Below are 13,879 nucleotides of genomic sequence, written 5' to 3'. Positions count from 1 at the left end.
TTGGATTAAAATGCAATGTCTATATTTTAAAGGTTCTTAACAAACCAAACAAAAAGTGAAAGTGTATAGCAGACCATAAAGTAGTTTCCCTTTTCAATTTTATTTCTTTGCAACATTGATATTATATACGCCTAGTTTAATTATAAACAAATTCTTTTTTTTTTGGTAATGGTTGATATCAGGCGTTAGCACAAGCCAGCCTGCTGTAAAATTGATAACACGATTATAACTTATATTAAATCATACCTTGTGTCCTAAATAGTCAATGTAGATAATTGAGAGTGTTTTAAACTTGAACGTTAGTTGTTTGACAAACATTACTAGTTATTTTAAAGTGATCAGAATGCCAGGGTTTTCAAAACGAACCAGCCCATATGTGTGCTCCACAGTGGCGGAGCGTCCATACAGTCAGGGGGCGGATGCCACCCCCCCCCCCTGACGGACTCAAATGGACTGCTGGCGCCCTTTTCAGCTTTTTACCACTTTTTACTTATTCGCGATTATTGACTTTTTTATTGCGCTCTCATCTGCCTATTGACATTTGTCACATTTTTTGGCGATGACACCTATTTATTCTTAGTTTATCTGCTAATTAACAAGGCCCGGAAAGGGTCATTTCCGGCAATCTAGGGAGTATCTTTACTCAAAAATTTCGCTACGCTCCGCGCCAACCCGTGGTGGCGCTCCGCTTAGATAGTGTCGGAAGCGCCCCTACAGACCATTCTCGCCCCCCTTGACCAATACCCCTAGCTCCGCCACTGGTGCTTCAATTAACCCTGTATGCAGCGATGACTGGACGTTGCTGTATATCTTTATATTCATATTCATATTCGATCTTTTATTTGTATTGTTTACTGTCACACAACCCCCATGTTGCAATATTATGTAAAATTTAATAAATATGTAATTAAGGATTGTCGTGCTGTTCAACTAGTAAGACAAATGTCATTACACCCCATATTGATTGATCTTCACTGGTTACCTGTCTCCGCAAGGATCGAATACAAGTCTCTAGTCATCACATACAATTTTATAAATGATATAGTCTTATCGTTTCCTTATTTCGGCTGTATTATTAGTTTAGTATTTTAGTTTTATTGTATGCTGTCATATCTTATTGCTTTCGCCTTTAATTTCTGAATTTTATGGCTTTAACTTGTTAGGGTATTATTATTTATATATTTTTGTAACTTTTAGGATGCAATAGTTTTATGCTGTAATATTTTTAAGCTGTAATAATTTTTAAGTTGTAATATTTTATGCGATTTTGTGAAGTGCTTTGAGATCATTCTTTGATGTTAAGCGCTATATAAGAATAAATTATGATTATTATTATTATTATTATCTTCATATAGATTTCGTACAAAACACTGCTCAGGGTAATGAACTATATATGGTTAGGATTATTGTCCTTTAACGCAACCAGCAACATTCTTTAATCATGTTCGTATATATTATCCCGAAATAATAATCGTACACTGTAGATTGAGTTGTTGCTTAGAGTGCGTTGAAGAGGGGGGGGGGGGGGACAAAAACGGATACTTCCGTGGAGTTTTGCATCTATCAGAAATCAAACGTGTGAAGTTTTTCCCGCTGTCTTTTTCCATGTCATTAGTATAGTTATTTAAGCAGCCATTTCGCGGTTTTGTCGCCCGACCCATTTCTGACAATTTAACAAGATCAACCAGAACTAACATCGCATTCGGTTAAATTTCTTTCTAGTTTTTATCTCTTTCTTCATACGTCTTTACAACAAGTGGACGCTCGATACCGTGTAGCAGCTAATGATTCCAATTCGTTTATATATTTTGTCTATATTAATTTCTTTTTCATTTTAGCCAATAAGCATTGACTTCACATTGGCAGGAACACAAAATAGAAAACCTTCAGGTCTTTTTTAATATATATAATTTTTTTATTATTATTTTTTGCTGTTGCTTGTTGCTGTTTAGGATGTTTCTTTTTTTTAGTTCGCGTATTTATCTTGAGTAGGAATCTGACTAGTTAAGACCAGAGAATATCATTCTTAACTGCTGTTGGTACCTCACAATGTCTCAAAATTGTTTTTGCATTTTTTTAAATCAAGAAGATCTCTGTTAAAACCAGCCAGTTCAATAGCATAACTACATCATAAGGACACCATGCCATATATGCTTTTATATGCTTCTATATGAATGTTACTATACCAAGGCATTAAAAAAACATGCATGTCACCCGGATCCGTGGTGTTACTTGGAAACTAAGTTCCCACTCAGTCACTGGTAAAAAACAGCTCTACCCAAGGGAACTACTTCTTCTGGAAACTGTTCGTACTGTAAACACGCATTTGGATGTCATCATAAAAGTCGACTCCCTCGAATAATGTCACAAGGTCATGCAACACTGAGGGCAGAAATATGTCAACGGAATGTTGTTCTAACTATCACTAATGAGAGAGTCAATCCGACCTAAAGATCAAAACGTAATACTAACCAACTCGACATCATTGGTGATTTTTAAAGCCGGATCTCGAAAGAGATACTTTGAACAGACTCTGTTAAATGAAATGGAAATAAGGACAAAGGCAAATGAATATATATATATATGTATATAGCCTATATATATAGATTTATACATATATATAGCTATATATAGTCTTAGTTGTCACAGATGCAATATACCACGTCTTTATCGGTGTTCAGTGAGCTGTCGCGATCACCAAACAACAGGTCATTTTGTCAACAATAAACCCTGCCATGTTTGTTGCGCACAATCAGTTCGATCAATTTAATAGCTACTTGGAGACTCGATCTTTCGGTGGCACACACTGTTCGCTGTGCGATTGTAGTTATACTAGTGTTTGTTAGACAGGAAGGTATTTGTGAAGTGACGTTTTCTCCACTAGTAGGCTGCTAGTAGCATAGTGGTACTAAAGTTCTTACAAAGTTGGCTACTTTATACATGTTTGAACCAATCATAAACGCCATTTGAGCCGTCTGCTTCAAAGTGATATACAGTATAGTTTGGATTCATGATCACTGTTTTTGGAGGAACATTTTAAGTTTTGAAATTCTGTCCCGTGTGGATATGTTGTTAGTGCTATTTTTTTATTACATGTTGGAAGACGATGACTTGGTGCCAGTGAGTAATCGGTGGGTATAGTAATAACGATCCATGCAGTGCGGGTCGTATATTGTTCTCTTTGTATAAACCTACTCTTATTAGAGTAACCCGCCGGACAATAGAGATTACAGAGGCTTAAGGCTGGCTATGACTCGTTTGTTTTTCTGTTGGGTATATAACAATGGCCAATGGTAGGCCATGTATAGTAAGTAATGTAATGGTATTGTAGTATCTGTTTAGTCACGTTTCGCAAATATGTATGTATTTTAGATCCTCCATGCAAGCAGGAACTCGTGAAGAAGCCTAGTTGGCTTATCAAACCCGCAAGCTGACCGAAGGCATTCTCTTACATTCATATTTAACGTCCATGATTATGAATTGTCAATTGTCAACAACTCTGTAACTGGACGACATACATTAATCTTGGAGTGACTCGAACTCGGGACCTTATGATTGAAAGGCACTGATCGAAAGCCTCACCAAATATGTGGCTTTGTGATGATATTTGAATGGATGTATGATGATGGGAGAAGTGAATTGATTATATGCGTGTGTTTATAGCAGTTGGGTAGCTCCCATGTGTTGTACGCTATACAGTAGCTCCCATGTGTTGTATGCTATACGGTAGCTCCCGTGTGTTGTAAGCTATATAGTAGCTCCCTTGTGTTGTAGGTACAGTAGCTCCCATGTGTTGTAGGCTATACATTCCCTCCCATGTGTTTTAGGATATACAATAGCTCCCATGTGTTGTAAGCTAAACAGTAGATCCCATGTGTTGTAGGATATGCAGTAGCTCCCTTGTGGTGTAGGCTATACAGTAAACTATATTTCTCTTAATATGAGGAATCGGTTGGCATAGAAGTCCGTAATCAGTATCACGATAAAAATGAGCCAAAGTGGGATATTAGAAAACTGAATGCATTTCAATTGCAAATCGGTCTTTCTTCTTCTTTCATGGGGAGGGGAGGGGTGGGGGAAGGCCGGGGAGGGAGAGGGTAATTGTGATGATAATTGAAGCCCGGGTATAGCCTACATTATAGTACCTTACTTTATGATTCATGTCACAGTCGGTAGGAATTTCAGCCTCGAAAGGCGCCTACGATGACCGTGACATTTGCCGGCTCTTAAAAGAAATTACCACGTCCTTTACCCTCGAAGAAAGAATTCGTGAGTGGGGCTTGGAAGGAATCCCATTCCTGAATCGTCAAGTCAAGTCAAGCCTGTTATACTTCAGCATATAATCGTAAAATGTTACAATGCTGTGGTTCTGAAGTTATTGCTAGCAAGATTGACACGGCCCTAGTACCGTTATATAGCCTATATATACATAGCCTATATATATATATTGGCTATATATAGGCTATATATAGGCTATATATATAGGTTATATATATAGGTTATATATAGCCAATATATATATATATATAGGCTATATATATATAGGCTATATATATATATAGGCTATATATATATATATATATATAGGCTATATATATAGGCTATATATATATATATAAATATATGATAAATGATATATGACCTTTTGTGTTTTCTCTTGTGCGAGTTATATTATGTGCAACTATAGGCTAACAGGTTTTAAAACTGCATGACCTCATTATTGAACTCATTATTGAAACATGAATAACAGCTCATATTCAGCAAAAAAAGGAGGTATATAAGTATACATATTTCTCAATCCCAACTCCTACATGCCCAGCTCTTAACCCCTTTTGGCTGTTTTGTGTCCCCTGTTCGTCTCTTTTTAACCACAGTTGTGAATGGCCATAAAACCTGTATATCCAACATCAATCTGCATTTTACGTACAACATGCATATACATTAATAGTTTTCCACGAAGTATGCTAGAGTCTTCCTTGTTATATATACATACTTAAATACAGAGTACCGGTTTTTGTTAGTAACTATAGTCACCTTATTTTTATAGTATATATTGTATGATGTTTGAAGTATTATTATAGGCTGCAGTATCTACTGTGAGTGATTAAGTACATCTTTATATTATTCATGTAAGGAATTTGGAAATGTGTTGCCTTGTTGCTACTTCAAGCATATCGCAATCGTATTGAGCCCATTTTTTCAGCTTTTAAGCTCAGTGAGGATGACTTTGTGTCACATTATGCACAAAATTAAGTTTGATATGTTATAAACCATTAAAACAGCAGTCCAGGTTGCTTTTCAATAGCACTTTGAAGTTTTGATAAATGACCCTTTAAATAGCTGAGGTTTACCACTGAAAGTGACTGAATTACGTAGTATAACACACAGACCATTAGGTCACTTCCTCAGATTCAACACAAGACTCAAAGGGGGAAATATATGTTATTGGCTTGGCTTAAAAGCTAACCCTGTTACATGTTTGTACCACGGGTATCCACCAAGGTTGGTACTAGGGCCTTCGCCTTTTGTGGACACAATCTTTGGAACTCACTGTTCCTGTCACTATCCGCATGATCACATAACATCGGTGGATTTATAGGTCATCTAAAGCACATGTTAGTTTTCTAAAGGGGTTGAATTTTATAATAAGGTTAATATGTAAGTTTCTGTCGTTTTCGTTTATTTACTTGCTTGTCGCCATCGCCCATCTGTTCATACCATTCGGCGTTGATAGAATGTGGGCTATACAAATACCCTATTCAGTCTAATATTTATCTATCTATGTTGACAACCTATAATACAAATATGTCAAAGGACAAATAGTGCTGGATGTCATCATGAAGGATATTAATTTCAAAAGTTCAAATTACGTGACATTCATTGTACAAGCAGTTAACCATGCTTATAACAGCAACACAACAATGATTAGTATCAGAGGGTATCTAGAAAATACTTTTTATATATATATATATTTACATATATATATACATATATACTTATATATATATATATATATATATATATATATATATATATTCCTTACAAAAGAAATCTCTGTTAGTCGTACGATAAATTCGACCAATATTGCTATTATCGCTCACTAAAGATCGTTATGAACAATGCTGATAAATAAAAAATATTAACAACAAAAAACTGTGAAGTTATTAGGTATTGCAAATCCAATCATATATAAAGATATTATCGCAGTTTCAATTAGGGGTACCCAAAAATGCTTTTCTTGCATTTGGGGCCTTTCCATGGGTAGAGAATAGAAATAGAAAGAAACGAACGACAAGAATGAATAAATACAAAGACAAAAAGGACGCCGGTGTCTAGATTTTAACCATGCAGCGACGTCTTTTCGCGCTGTTTCTGTGAAAAATTATTTCGATTGTTACAACAACTAGATAGCCAATTTACGTTTTCAGCAAAGTAACAAAGAACTGAATAAAAATGCACAATATCCTATTGAGAATGAAGGTCGAATTTAGCTGTTAGAAAAGCCAGTAAAAAGTTGCTAACATTTTCCATATAAGTAGGTTTACTCTCAAATTTGTCACAATCAAATCAATTTTGGACCTCTCAGACCCCTCTCCCGGACTACAAATTGGAGACCCACACCCAAGGTGAATTAATGTGCCGTATAGCTCTTCGAGGTTAACCCTAAGAATACCCTTTAAACACTTACCCTTCAAACACTCAGTATATGAGGCTCATTCGTGAAAGTGACTGGACTACCTAGGTTAGCAATATAGAACAGACACATATTCATTACGTCGGCTCTTTACAAACCTTAACAAAAACACATAAGTAAGTTATTTTTTTTACTGTAAAATGTTTTTATACCGTGCCCGTTTCAGTGCATCGTCAAAGACAAAGGGTGGGTGTCTCCCAGTTATAAACTTATTAGGACTATTTTCAATGTAGTTTATTAGAATTAATAACAAAATGGGGTATAGGGCACTCGCACTTAACTTAGCTATGACGTCACTATTAGGATTGTGCTCTTTTAGACAATTTATATGCAAGAATCCTGAAAACTATTTAATACATAAAATCTATACGTTACAGTATATATGTCATTAGTATTGAGACGATTCTGCCAAAAACTAGCCTTTAAATTAAATTATATACAGAATCACTTATTGGTTGACCCCCCCCCCCACACCATACCATCCCTCTAGCTCCCTCCCTTACATTTTCCCTCTTATTTTTATTTTACTTTTGACTAGATAAACGGTAAAGCTTTTGTCATATATCTATATGACAAGGATATAATGGAAAGGGCATTTAAACGTTGACAGATATGCAAATTACTAGTCGATGACGATGGAATGCCAAACCTGATCCCCCACCCCGCCCGAAACCCCCCTCCGCCCCACCCGCCCAACCCACAAACAAAAACAAGAAATTCTGATAATGTAGAATTACAGCTAATAGCTGTACCGCTCTACAACGGTAATGAATTTACCGACTATCAAAATACCATGGCTCAAAGTTGAAGAAAATAAGCCACTGATAAATATAGCCATTGTAAACTCATGGGTGAAACATTTCAGTATGTATGTAACATAACAGGCTTATTGGTATGCCTGCACATATATACGTTACGTTCAACTTGTTCAAGCTATATTTAGTGTAACAATTAACTCCGATCACAATGGAACGAAGGAGCTAACACCTTTACCTTTATTTCTGTATGTACTTTTCACAGATTCCAGAAATGAATGTTTATGAGACCTGTAACGGGATATAGGAAGGCGGGTACGTTGTACAAGGCTATTCAACTTGAGACTTACTGCATGAGGTAGCGCAAACAATCGCCGGCTTCTGGGTTCATTTCATAAAGGTAAGACTATGCTCGGTTATGATAGCCTATTAGTCATGAAGTTTATCGGAAAGTTAAATCGGTAAGAACTAAGACGCCTTTGTAGAGTTTATTCTTCTTCTTCTTCTTCTTCACCAAGAGGAAATTTTTAATATTGCATAATTCATTATTTCTTTTAGATTCTAAAAAAAAAAAAAAAACGTCGCACAGACATTTTTCTTCTAAATGAATTATTCATATCATGTAAATATACAGCAAATTCTTAAATGTTTAAACCCTAGTCCCCTTTTTTTTATTTTATCAGGTGAATTGAAACTTGATTAACTTCATTCTTATCTTATCCCTGATTTTATATTTATATTATATAATATATTTGATAATTTTACAATGTTTGAGTTTCAATGATTTAAATAACGTCGCTTGAAGTTGAAGTTGAAGGTTTACAGTCTTGTATGAGGCTAATGCCTCCTCACACGACTTTACAACTTAACCCTGGTCATTGGTAACTTGTCACACCCACACACCAAAGTGTGCACAATTCAATCAATCTCTCGTGGGGCACCACAGTGCACCACAACCACGTGTCCCCCGGGGGACTTCCCATAGGGTGCAGCCACAAACCGGCGCACGCAACTATATTTACAAGTTACCTCGCAGGTCCCCATTTATACACCTGGGTGAAGAGAGGCAATGGAGATAAAGCGCCTTGCCCAAGGACACAACGCAATAATCTGGCCAGGGCTCGAACCTGTAATCCTTAGATCACAAGTCCACTGCCTTAACCACTTGACCACAAATCAAAAGACATGCACGAAACGAAACTACAAACAAGAATGCGCATATATTGACGAGTTTCAGCCGACGCTTCTGAGCATGCGCAGTTGTTTATTATAGTTATAAACCCGTCACGTTTCAAATTCTCGGCAAGTTATAATACCAGGATTTTATACGAGCTGATGAACTGCGTAGTATATGACCAACCCGTTTGTGTCACGCATCTGCGATTTATTTATTTCTGATATGAAAAATAGCAGATATAAAGCAAAACAAAAAAATACTTCAAATCAAAAGAAAAATCTTATTACTTTTTGTCTCTCTCTCTCGTCCGATTGCAACACAATTGTGGAATACATGCGTATTATATAGAGGATATTTCACGCAGGGTGTAAATATTATAAAAATATAATAATAATGATAAAAGTGAGTGTGGATTTGCTTACAGTGAGGGAGAGGGGAAGGGGCGGGATTACACATACAAGTGTTGTAGTACGTAGTCATTTAAGTAAATGCCGTTACCGCTAAAGTTTATTCCTAAGTAATATCTATAATAAAATGTATTTATGTGTTGTTTTGTTTTGCTTTTCGAGTTGGACTGAGCTGAGCTGGATTTGAGCGTCAATTTGATAATAAAAGCGATATAACGATAACAAATGGTGTGGGGAGAGGGGGGACATTAAAGCTAGTAGTTACCCAAACGTACTCTTAGACAATAATACCCACCCCCCCTCCTCTGCCTCTTTCTCATGTCAAATATTAACTTGGACACAACCATCATAATCCCTTCCCGTCCCTCCCTACACGCCCACCCTTCCCATACACCCTGAATCAATCGCTGTCCCTCGACTCCGCCCCACCCCCCCCCCCCCATGATATTAAAACCCTTTGTAGGATGTTCATAACAGAACAAAGAAAAAGGATTATTACGGTAATATGTTTAAAAACAGGACTGTTTTGCCATATATATATATATTTCTAGGCACCTGGATAATCAGACCCGTCAGTTAAATAAGAAAATGTGATATCATATTTCATTTTATGGGTGCGGTTACAATAAATCAACGTTTACATTTTCCATTATAACAAAGTAAAAAATATGACTTCGTAGGACTTCTATAAAGGGGGAACGTCCCAGATATTTCACCAAAATAAACACCTCATTTGTTGCTTTTAATTTCCCATTATAATCTCCTTGTTTATTTATCATTGAAAACTTGATACATTTTGAATGTTCACTTACTGCAGATGTCAAATGTTTATTTGATCATTAATTGATCATTTAATATGAAGACCATTGTTGTAGAAAGCTACTATAGAAGCATTCATGACGTCATCGTGACGTATAATCACGGTACTGTTTTCGAGTAGCAATGATCACGAGTTAACCTACCTATGTCGACATTAAAGGATTGTTTCAGTTGTCATACATGTTTATGTGATATGAAAGAGGACAATAAAAGAAACACAATGGTGCAAAAAACAGTTCAAATATCTTTTTCGGTTAAAGAGATATTCAAGTGTAAAGTTTTATCAGATTGGGTAGAAACTGCGGAAATCTGACTAGCTGTGATGTCACATCCTCACATTCCTGAAAAGTCTTTGTTTTTTTCTCTAAATATTTTGTGAGATTTCATGACTTTCAACCAAAAGAGATGTCAGGAGATCTCATATTTGTCAAAGGAAGTATTTGAGATTAAACATCTGAAGACTTTTTTATTATATTATTTTCATATGTGTTAAAAAATGTAAATAATTTTTAAAGAAATATATTCACAAATGTTAAGGAAGTGAGGATGTGACATCGCAACCTCACAGTAAGTCTTTCTACACCAGTCGTTTTCAAAGAAATTTTGATATCTTCAAAGTGTCCGATATTTCCTTAACAGAGCATGCTATCATGGTAGTTTCTTCACTGTTCTTTTTGTCTTTTTGTGCTCTTTCATACAAAATGACATGTCAAACACCTGAACCAATACTTTAATGGTAAGCATATATATATAGTAATTCAATTCCACATACCATTTTCTCGACTAGAAAGTTTAACGGACTGTAAAGCACTTACCGGTATACGCGAAGTGAACTTTTAGCACACGATATGAAAGGGATATACATTACACCAATGAATTTAACCATAGAAAGCTTGGTTAACCTTTATACACGATAAGTGCATATAATGTGGGTGTAAGTATCATGGAAGCATTATTACATGGTATGGTTTGGTATATATAGCACACGTTCATTTCCTGATTGGGTAGCTACCCTTGGTATCTTGTTCCTTGAACGATGATCTTTCACCTCTGTAAAATAAGACCTTCCTTTCTTAATTTGTTTGGAGACATGCATGTATTTGTATGTATTTTAGATTCTCCTGCAAGCCGGAACTCGCGAAGAAGCCTAATTGGCTTATCAAAGTCGCAAGCTGACCGAAGTCAGTCTCTTACATTCATATTTAAAGTCCATGATTATGAATTGTCAATTGTCAACAACTCTGTAACTGGACGACATAAATTGATCTTGGAGTGACTCGAACCGGGGACCTTGTGATTGGAAGATACCGGCGTTAACCATTGAGCTAACACTCCTAGAGCTAACACTCTTATTAGAGCTAACACTCCTAGAGCTAACACTCCTAGACATAAAGCCTATATAGTAAGGAATAACATCAATAGCACATGCTCTTGATGGTACTACTGATGGTCATGTTTTCTGTCAAGTCTGCAGTGGCGAACACAGGGATTTCTCGAGGGGAGAGGGGATGGGGTGGGGTGGTAGGCAATTATTGGAAGGATAAATCAAAACTACTACCGATATAGCAGTGCAAAATGCGTGGTAAATGTAACTATCTAACAGATCGCAGGACACGGTATCGTGCAACCTAACCAAATTTGACCAGTTAAATGAAGATAATACGTACAACCTTGCAAAACTCTAAAAAGAATTGAAAAGGAAATCTGTTTTTCATTCATGCCCCGATTGCACCACGGCAATAAACGGCTTCCCTGTGTAATTTACAGATGGTAGTAAGCCACTTTGCTTAAAGAAAATTGCATGTCTTCTCGTTTCACTTTCATCCATGCTTTTATATGATGGAATTCACTGTCTTTAGGATTTTGAGTATGGCAATATAGAATGTAGCCTTATGTTGCTCAGTGGTTGGAAAAAAACATGAATTTCTGATCGAAAACTCCTGCCATCAATAAAGTAAGAAACTTACAAGAGCAGTTTTTTTTTCTCGACATTCAGTTACAATGTATACGTTACCTGACACACTTGGTGTACGTTGGGAGGGAACAGACGAAGGAATATCTCTTTTAACATATTGATATGAAATTCACGCTGCTATGACTTGCTTGCATCAGTGCACAATTTTACCCTAACGTTTGATTTAAACTTGTTTTCGAGTTGTGAATCATAAAAGCTGTTTGTAATGATTCGTCGAATTCACCTAGTACAGTTCCTACAATCGATTTAAAGCGGTACTTGGCCCTTAATTATCAAAATTGTATAATAGTAGTTTCCTTTCCGTGTAATATATATTTAATCACATATTCATATATTCAGATATTCATATATTCATATTCACGTTACCAGTGTACAGTCTTAAACTCATTACATGTATGCTGGTTATTTAACAAAATGACGTGAAAAACGTCCTGTATAAATATATAAAGACAGGGCAAGAATTTATGCTGTAAATTCAAAGAGACTGCTTTAAGCGCAAATTTAAAACTGTTTATGAAAGAAATTTTGCAAAAACACCAAACATGTTTACCCAAAACTATTTTAACAGACAAACGTGCCGATGGTAGTTTGTTTCGTTGAGAACAATAGGTTTTTACGCCATTGTTTAGCTCTCGGTTGGAATATGCCAACTTCTTTGTGTTGATTCCAACCTGTTGACTTCGTGAACATAACATCGATTTGTTACAACTACATAGAGACTGCGTATATACTTAGGATTGTAGAAGTACTACAGCCTGTCAATAATACAGATACAGTCAAATGGGTTTAGCACAGGCGCGTAACCAGGAATTTGCCCAGGGAGGGGCGAAAATGTAGGCAAACTCTGAGCCGTAGATACGGCATTGCAAACTATCCAAGCGTAGCGCCATCATGATTGGCGCGAAGCGCACAAGAAAATTTTGGCTGAAAATGCCTCCCAGATCGCTGGAAATGGCACTTCCCAGGCCTTGTAAGTTGCATCTTAGCATTTTCTCTTTTGAAATTACTAGCGATATCATAAAAACATTAAAAAATATATGCTCAAGGGGGGCGGCTACCCCCTTCGCCCCCCCCCCCTTGGCTACGCGCCTGGTTTAGCTGGGGAATAAAGGAAGGGCTTAATTAGGATAAGGGAAGGGTTAAGTTGGGGTAAGGGAAGGTTTTAGTTAGGATAAGGGAAGGGTTAAGCCGGGGTAAGGGAAGGGTTTCGTTGGTATAAGGGAAGGGTTAAGCAGTGGTAAAAGGAAGGGTTTAGTTAGTATAAGGGAAGGGTTAAGCTGGGGTAAAAAAAACTGCGGTAACTGAAGGGTTTAGCTGGGTTAAGGCAAGGATTTAGCTGGGGTAACTGAAGGTTAAGCTGGGGTGAGGAAAGGTTTATCTGGGGTAAAAGGGAGAGTTTAGTTGGGATAAGGGAAGGGTTAAGCTGGATTAAGAGAAGGGTTTGACTGGGGTAAGTGAGGGCTTACTGGGGTACCGAAGGCGTTAAGCTGGGGTAAGGATACGGGAAGGGTTAAGAGGAGAGTAAAGCTGCGGTAACTGAAGGATTTAGCTGGGGTAAGGGAAGGGTTTAGCTGTGGTAGGGGAAAGATTTAGCTGGGGCAATTAGAGGGGTTTAACAGGGGTAATGGGAAGGGGAGCTGACTCACTGGAAGTTAGGAAAGGCATTACTTCAAGTAATAAGCCGCTTCGCGAACTAAGAAATTGAGACAGACTTGCAATGAGTCGGTACTCGCATACAGCTTGCATATCTCACCTATACTTATGGATTTGTATTCGTGCTTGTCCTCGGAGCATTTTGAAATATAGTATATAGATAACTGTTAAAAATGAAGGGATTCGTATACTCGGGATAAGTACCCTTGGACTTACATTCGTCCTCACTGTACATGGGTAACTTTACTTGTAACCGTAGGCATATACTATAGAGAGCAGCCTGACACCACCCTCCCCCTCCCCTGACAACACCCCACCCCCACCCCTTACTATACTCCGACCCATCCCGTTGACTGCATGTGCTGTCCCCTCTATGAACGGGTTTTAACCTCGCAAGCA

At 37.1% G+C, this 13,879-nt stretch overlaps 1 protein-coding gene across 2 annotated transcripts in view; it reads left to right on the top strand.

Moving 5' to 3' along the window:
- LOC139959005 (uncharacterized) overlaps positions 1-13,879 on the top strand; it is a 36,200-nt gene that overhangs the window by 15,916 nt on the left and 6,405 nt on the right. The window contains exons 1-2 of one of the 2 annotated variants that reach the window (XM_071956486.1): positions 2,341-3,131; positions 7,715-7,849. The gene's annotated coding sequence lies outside the window, so the exon portion shown is untranslated. Of the gene's footprint in view, positions 1-2,340; positions 3,132-7,714; positions 7,850-13,879 lie in introns of those variants that run through there. The other variant, XM_071956487.1, reaches the window with a different exon arrangement.

This window comes from Apostichopus japonicus, chromosome 18, assembly GCF_037975245.1.
Source record: "Apostichopus japonicus isolate 1M-3 chromosome 18, ASM3797524v1, whole genome shotgun sequence".
NCBI classification, from domain to species: Eukaryota; Metazoa; Echinodermata; class Holothuroidea; order Aspidochirotida; family Stichopodidae; genus Apostichopus; species Apostichopus japonicus.
Note: the sequence above shows the minus strand (reverse complement) of the source record. Positions and strands in the feature narration are given on the sequence as shown.